Raw genomic sequence first — 6000 nt, 5'->3', positions numbered from 1 at the left:
TCTGGGGGCCTAGACAAAGAATGAGATATTTTTATGAAGACACAAAAGTTGGAATAGGCAACTCACTGCTATTCACTCTATGTTATATGGAAGGGAGAGATGGATAACTGCAACAGTGATAGGAAAAGAATGGATTCCTTTGAGCTACAATGCTGGAAAAACTTCATGTTCCTTAGAGAGAAAGAGAGAGCCAATTATTCAATATTAGAGGAAATCAAGCCAGAATACTCAATAGGACCAAGGATCGTGAAATAATATTTTGGACACATGAGAAAGTTAATATGTCTATTGAAAAGATGATAATGCTGAGCAAATGGTAAGGAAGATCAGGAAGAATAAATAGAAGAAATACTGGAAATTCCTGCAAGATTTAAGCAATGCAATGAGATCCAGGATGTTTTGGAGAATTGTCATCCATAGGGACACCAGAAGTTGGTTACAACTCAATGGAGCATAGCAACAACAAATATTAACTAAATTCCTTAATAGTGACTGTTCACTGAATCTCTCCACAACAATCCTAGGCTGTCAGGAAAAAAATAGTTTGTTTTTTCTTTGATTTTTCAAGCTATACTAAGTGTTACTGGGTTTATGCTTGAAATACACTCACTCACTCACACACACATGCACACCCACCCACACAAACAAACAATGGCTGGAGATACCCTTGATTTTCAGCATATTTGGGGCTGAAAATGGTCATTTAATTTATTTATTTTTTACCAAAGTTGTCTTTGTGATCTTGAACCAGAGAGCCCACAATGTAAAAATTTGCACATCACTTACTAGAAGAAATACCTAAATCACACTTGGCAGATAACAGATAACAGATAATCAGTGTTGGAAGGGACCTTATAGATCCTCTAGGCCAACCCCCTCCCCCGCCCAAGCAGGAGACCCTACACCATTTCTGACAAATGGCAATCCAATCTGGCAGGTACAATTAACACTGTAAAATGAACATGCCAGAAAGTTTCAAATTCTTAAACATGCAAACAACAGAAAAACCCCTCAGAGGGACAACTTTAATTGAATTCCTATGCTAGTTCTCGATGTGATCTAGGCAAATACTGTTCAGTAGGGCAGCTTTTTATTCTAACCTGATGATGTTATAACTAAAAGGCGAGATCTCCTGGTCCTTCACTCCCTTTATCCTTTCCTCCTACTTCTCTCCCTCTCTTTTCTCTCTCTCTTTTCCTTCTCAGCACTGAAAAGTCACTATGGATAGTCCTCAATCTACAATAGTTTGCTTAGGGACTGTGCAAAGTTACAACAGCGTTGAAAAAAATTGACTTATGACTGTTTTTCACACGTATGACCATTGCAGCATCCCTATGGTCACATGATTAAAATTCAGATACTTGGCAACTGAGTCATATTTATGACCATTGGAGTGTTCTGAGATCATATGATCACCTTTTGCAACTTTCTGATGAGCAAAGTCAATGGGCAGGCTAGATTCACTTAACAACTACGTTACTGGAGCCATGGTGGTGCAGTGGTTAGAGTGCAGTACTGCAGGCTACTTCTGTTGACTGCTGGCTGCCTGAAGTTTGGCAGGCTCAAGGTTGACTCAAGCATCTCACCAGGCTCAAGGTTGACTCAGCCTTCCACCCTTCCGAGGTGGGTAAAAGGTTGCCCCCAGTTTGTTGGGGGCAATAGGCTGACTCTGTAAACTGCTTAGAGGGGGCTGTAAAGCACCATAAAAGCGGTATATAAGTCTAAGTGCTATTGCTACTAACTTAACAACTGCAGTGATTCACTTAACAACTGTTGCAAGAAAGGTCATAAAATGGGAAAAAACTCAGTTAACAAATGTTTCATTTAACAACAGGGCTCAACTATGGTCGTAAGTCAAGGACTACCTGTATTTAGGAAGTATTTGGGAGGAAGATTTCAGGAAAAAACTATCCTGTAATCTGCAACTCTTACACTGCAAAAACATATGGACGACACAACTCGACCAGGGCAAAACAATAGACGCAATCTACATAGACTTCTGTAAAGCCTTTGATTCAGTGGTACACGACAAACTACTCCTAAAAATAAAATCCTATGGTATCTCTGGACAACTGAATAACTGGATAGAAGCATTCCTGTCAAACAGACAACAAATGGTCAAAATCGGGAGCGTCCTATCAAATCCAGTACCTGTCAATAGTGGTGTTCCCCAAGGCAGTGTTCTAGGACCAACTCTCTTCATACTCTACATAAACGACCTCTGTGATCATATTAAGAGCAATTGCGTTCTCTTCGCTGATGATGTAAAGCTGTTCAATACCACAGACAATACTGCTACCCTACAAAAAGATCTTGACTATGTATCCGAATGGTCAAACAAATGGCAACTTCAAATCTCAACAAATAAATGCTCTGTCTTACATATTGGCAAAAAAATCAGAAAATAAAATACAAGCTGAATAGTCAAGATCTTGTTGATGACCCAAGCTCTGTAAAGGACCTTGGAATACTCACCTCTAATGATCTAAGTGCTAGAGCACACTGCAACTACATAGCCAAAAAGGCATTAAGAGTTGTTAACCTAATCCTCACGTAGCTTTTTCTCTGGTAATATCACACTACTAACCAGAGCATACAAAACATTTGCTAGACCAATACTCGAATACAGTTCATCAGTCTGGAACCCACACTACGTATCTGATATTAGCACAATTGAGAAAGTCCAGAAATATTTCACAAGAAGAGTTCTCCACTCCTCTACTCGCTGTAGAATACCTTATGCCACCAGACTTGAAATTCTAGAACTAGAAAACCTTGAATTACGCCGTCTTCGGTCTGACTTAAGCATGGTATACAAAATCATACATTGCAATGTCCTACCTGTCAATGAATACTTCAGCTTCAACCATAACAACACAAGAGCACACAATAGATACAAACTCAAAGTAAACCGCACCAAACTTGATTGCAGGAAATACGACTTCAGCAATAGAGTGGTCAATGTCTGGAATACTCTACCCGACTCTGTAGTTTCTTCCCCAAACCCCAAAAACTTTAACCTTAGACTGTCTACTATTGACCTCACCCCTTTCCTAAGAGGTCTGTAGGGGCGTGCATAAAGCGCACCAACGTGCCTACCGTCCCTGTCCTATTGTTTCTCTTATTCTTTTATTTTTCTTATATGTAACCATTTCATGTATTCACAACTATGTATACATTTATACTTATTATCTTGTAAACAATTGTGCAAATCAAATAAAATAAATAAATAAATAAATAAAAATAAGATTTAATTCCTTTTTGCCTCTCAGTGCCTCAGCTTTCACAATATGAGATTTCTCTGCTGTTTTCTTTAGCAGTTTAGGTTTATTTTACATTGGGCTGTCATGAATCTATGTAAAGAAACTGCTCCTGTTCCAGAACTCAAGAGTGCTGGACCTTAATCCATAACCATCATTTTAGCAGTTTTTAGCCTCTCTCAGGAGAAATGAAATTTCACAGCTGCAGGTCTGGGAGCTATTCTGAACTGACCCTGAATAAGGCATGCTGTTGAACTTTAGAAGAAAAGAAGTGTTGATTGAGGGAGCCTTTAATCTCATGTAACTTGCAAGTTTTGCAGTCTTGCCCTCCCCAACACCACCAGAATCCAGCATAGTGCTATCAGGGCTTTATCTTGTCTGGTTCAAATGAACCAAGCCATGGATTCTGTATTGCTGCTCTCTCTGGGAAATTAGTTCACAATCTAGTAGTTCTTTCTCTCTGAAATTTTCTTTCCATTTATTTGTCCTCCAAATCCCTTTCCTCTGTTTATATTTAGCTATAATTGAATATTCAATGTGTCATTATTTCAGCTGAATATTCCAGCTACTGTATCCCTAATACTACCAGTGGCTTCATCATTTTACCTTCATGGAAGACAATTAATGCTATCAGCCTGTTTGGGTGTTCATTATTTGCACTTTATGTAACTGAATGACATGGAGGATTCTTTATTTGACTGAACCAGTGAAGAAATGGAAATTTTTTACTCACATGCAGCACTGAGCCATTGCTGTTTTTTTCAACATCTTTTGTCTCAATTTATACAATATACTATGTTATAAGCTATGTTCTCAGTGTAGCAGAGTTTCAAAACACAGTAAATAAACCAGTGGTGGGATTCAATCTTTTTATTACCGGATCTGTGGGTGTGGTGTGGTGGGTGTGGTGTGGCTTGGTGGGCATGGCTTGGTGGGCATGGCAGAGGAAGGTTACTGCAAAATCCCCATTCCCTCCCCACCCACTAACCTGCTTTCCAGCTCCATTCTCCTGTACAGGGCAACAAAAGAAGACCCAGCCAATCAGCTAGGACTCGGGAGACAAAAAATAGATGGGGGCGGGGCCAGTCAGAGATGATATTTGCCAGTTCTCCGAACTACTCAAAATTTCTGCTACCGGTTCTCCAGAACTGGTCAGAACCTGCTGAATACCACCTCTGAAATAAACTATCATATGATGCAGTCTGCTGAGTGAACTCAACCCCAAACGAAGTTTATTCTCTGACCTTCTCTGAAAATAAACATGATCAGATGCTGGTGTACTGCAAATATGGGATTTTGTACTTTATTGCTGAATCCCATTGGAGAGGAAGGAAGATTAGTAACTTTACTGTAATGTGGAAATTGAATCCATGTGGTTGGGTCGATTGGGAAAAGAGAAGAAAGAAAACACAAGCAATGATTGACTATAGGGTGTATTTTTGTCTTTTATTACCTTGTCACAATTTATCTGTGCAGCACATATGTATATTTGTCTATAAATGGCTACTAGATGCTTTCTTAATCCTTCAGTCAAACTCTAAATTTAAAGGTGATTGTCTAATAGTTTCATTTCTTCAACCTTCCCCATTGGTAGGATTATCAAAGATTTCCCATCTACTGAGAAGAAATAGTGTTCATCCAAAACTTCAGTTAGGTCCATTTCCATATATATGTAGTCCTCAACTTACAACCACAATTGAACCCAAAATTTATGTTGCTAAGTGAGAAATTTGTTAAGCGAGTTTTGCTCCATTTGTTAAATGAATCTGGTATCCCTATTGATATGAAGATTGTAAAAGGTGATCACATGACCCCAGGACACTGCAACTGTCATAGATGTGAGTCAGTTATCAAGTATGCCGCAGTGGTCCTAACTGTGAAAAATGGTCATGTCACTTTTTTCAGTGCCAATGTAACTTTGAAAGGTCACTAAGTGAATTATTGTCGGTCAAGAACTACCTGTATAGATCACTCAAAGTAATGCTAAATTCTTTTATTAGAAGATTCTAATTATAATTCAGCACCATCTATGTTCCTATAATGCTTAAATACCTTCTTCTAGTATGATTTTTAACTGCCCTCTCAAGCCTACAGCCCTTGACTTCCCAGATGATCTCCTTCTAAGAATTAACCCCAATTGCCCTTTTTAGTTTTCTAAATCAATCTAAGCTAGAGCCTGACATTCCTATTCGTATCTACGACACATACATTTGATGAAATTTCCTCCTGGTACAGTGAATATAAATTTGTAGCTGTAGTGTATTTTCATTAAAATCATTGTTGATTTTGCTGTTATCCATTCTAAAGGAACTATATGTATTTCACAGTAGAAAGGGAGCATAATACCACTCTTTCTAGATAAATATTTAGTTACGGCAGTAGTCCTGTGTCTCTTACAAACTCCACTTCTCAAAAGTTTAAAGACTGCCTTCACATACTAGCTACACTAAGATATGGTATGATCTGTTGGATTTTGGCTTAGCACAATATAAAAATGCCCCTGCATAACTTTGAAAGTATATTGAAGATGCCACATGAAGATGCCATATTTCCCTGGACATTCTTGATTTAGGGATTATGGGAACAGGTAATAAAAATATATATAGTTGCCACATCTTGGAGGTATTACCAGTACTGCTTTTCATTTTGTTTTGTTTTAGGGACAGATCTACCTATACAAAATTGACTTTAAGAAAATTCAGTATATTTTCTGCCCAGCAAAAACTAAGGTTGAAAATTT

Source organism: Notechis scutatus, chromosome Z, assembly GCF_049901735.1.
Source record: "Notechis scutatus isolate UNSWTSFEM ecotype Mainland chromosome Z, rNotScu1.2, whole genome shotgun sequence".
NCBI classification, from domain to species: domain Eukaryota; kingdom Metazoa; phylum Chordata; class Lepidosauria; order Squamata; family Elapidae; genus Notechis; species Notechis scutatus.
This window is presented reverse-complemented; position numbering follows the sequence as displayed.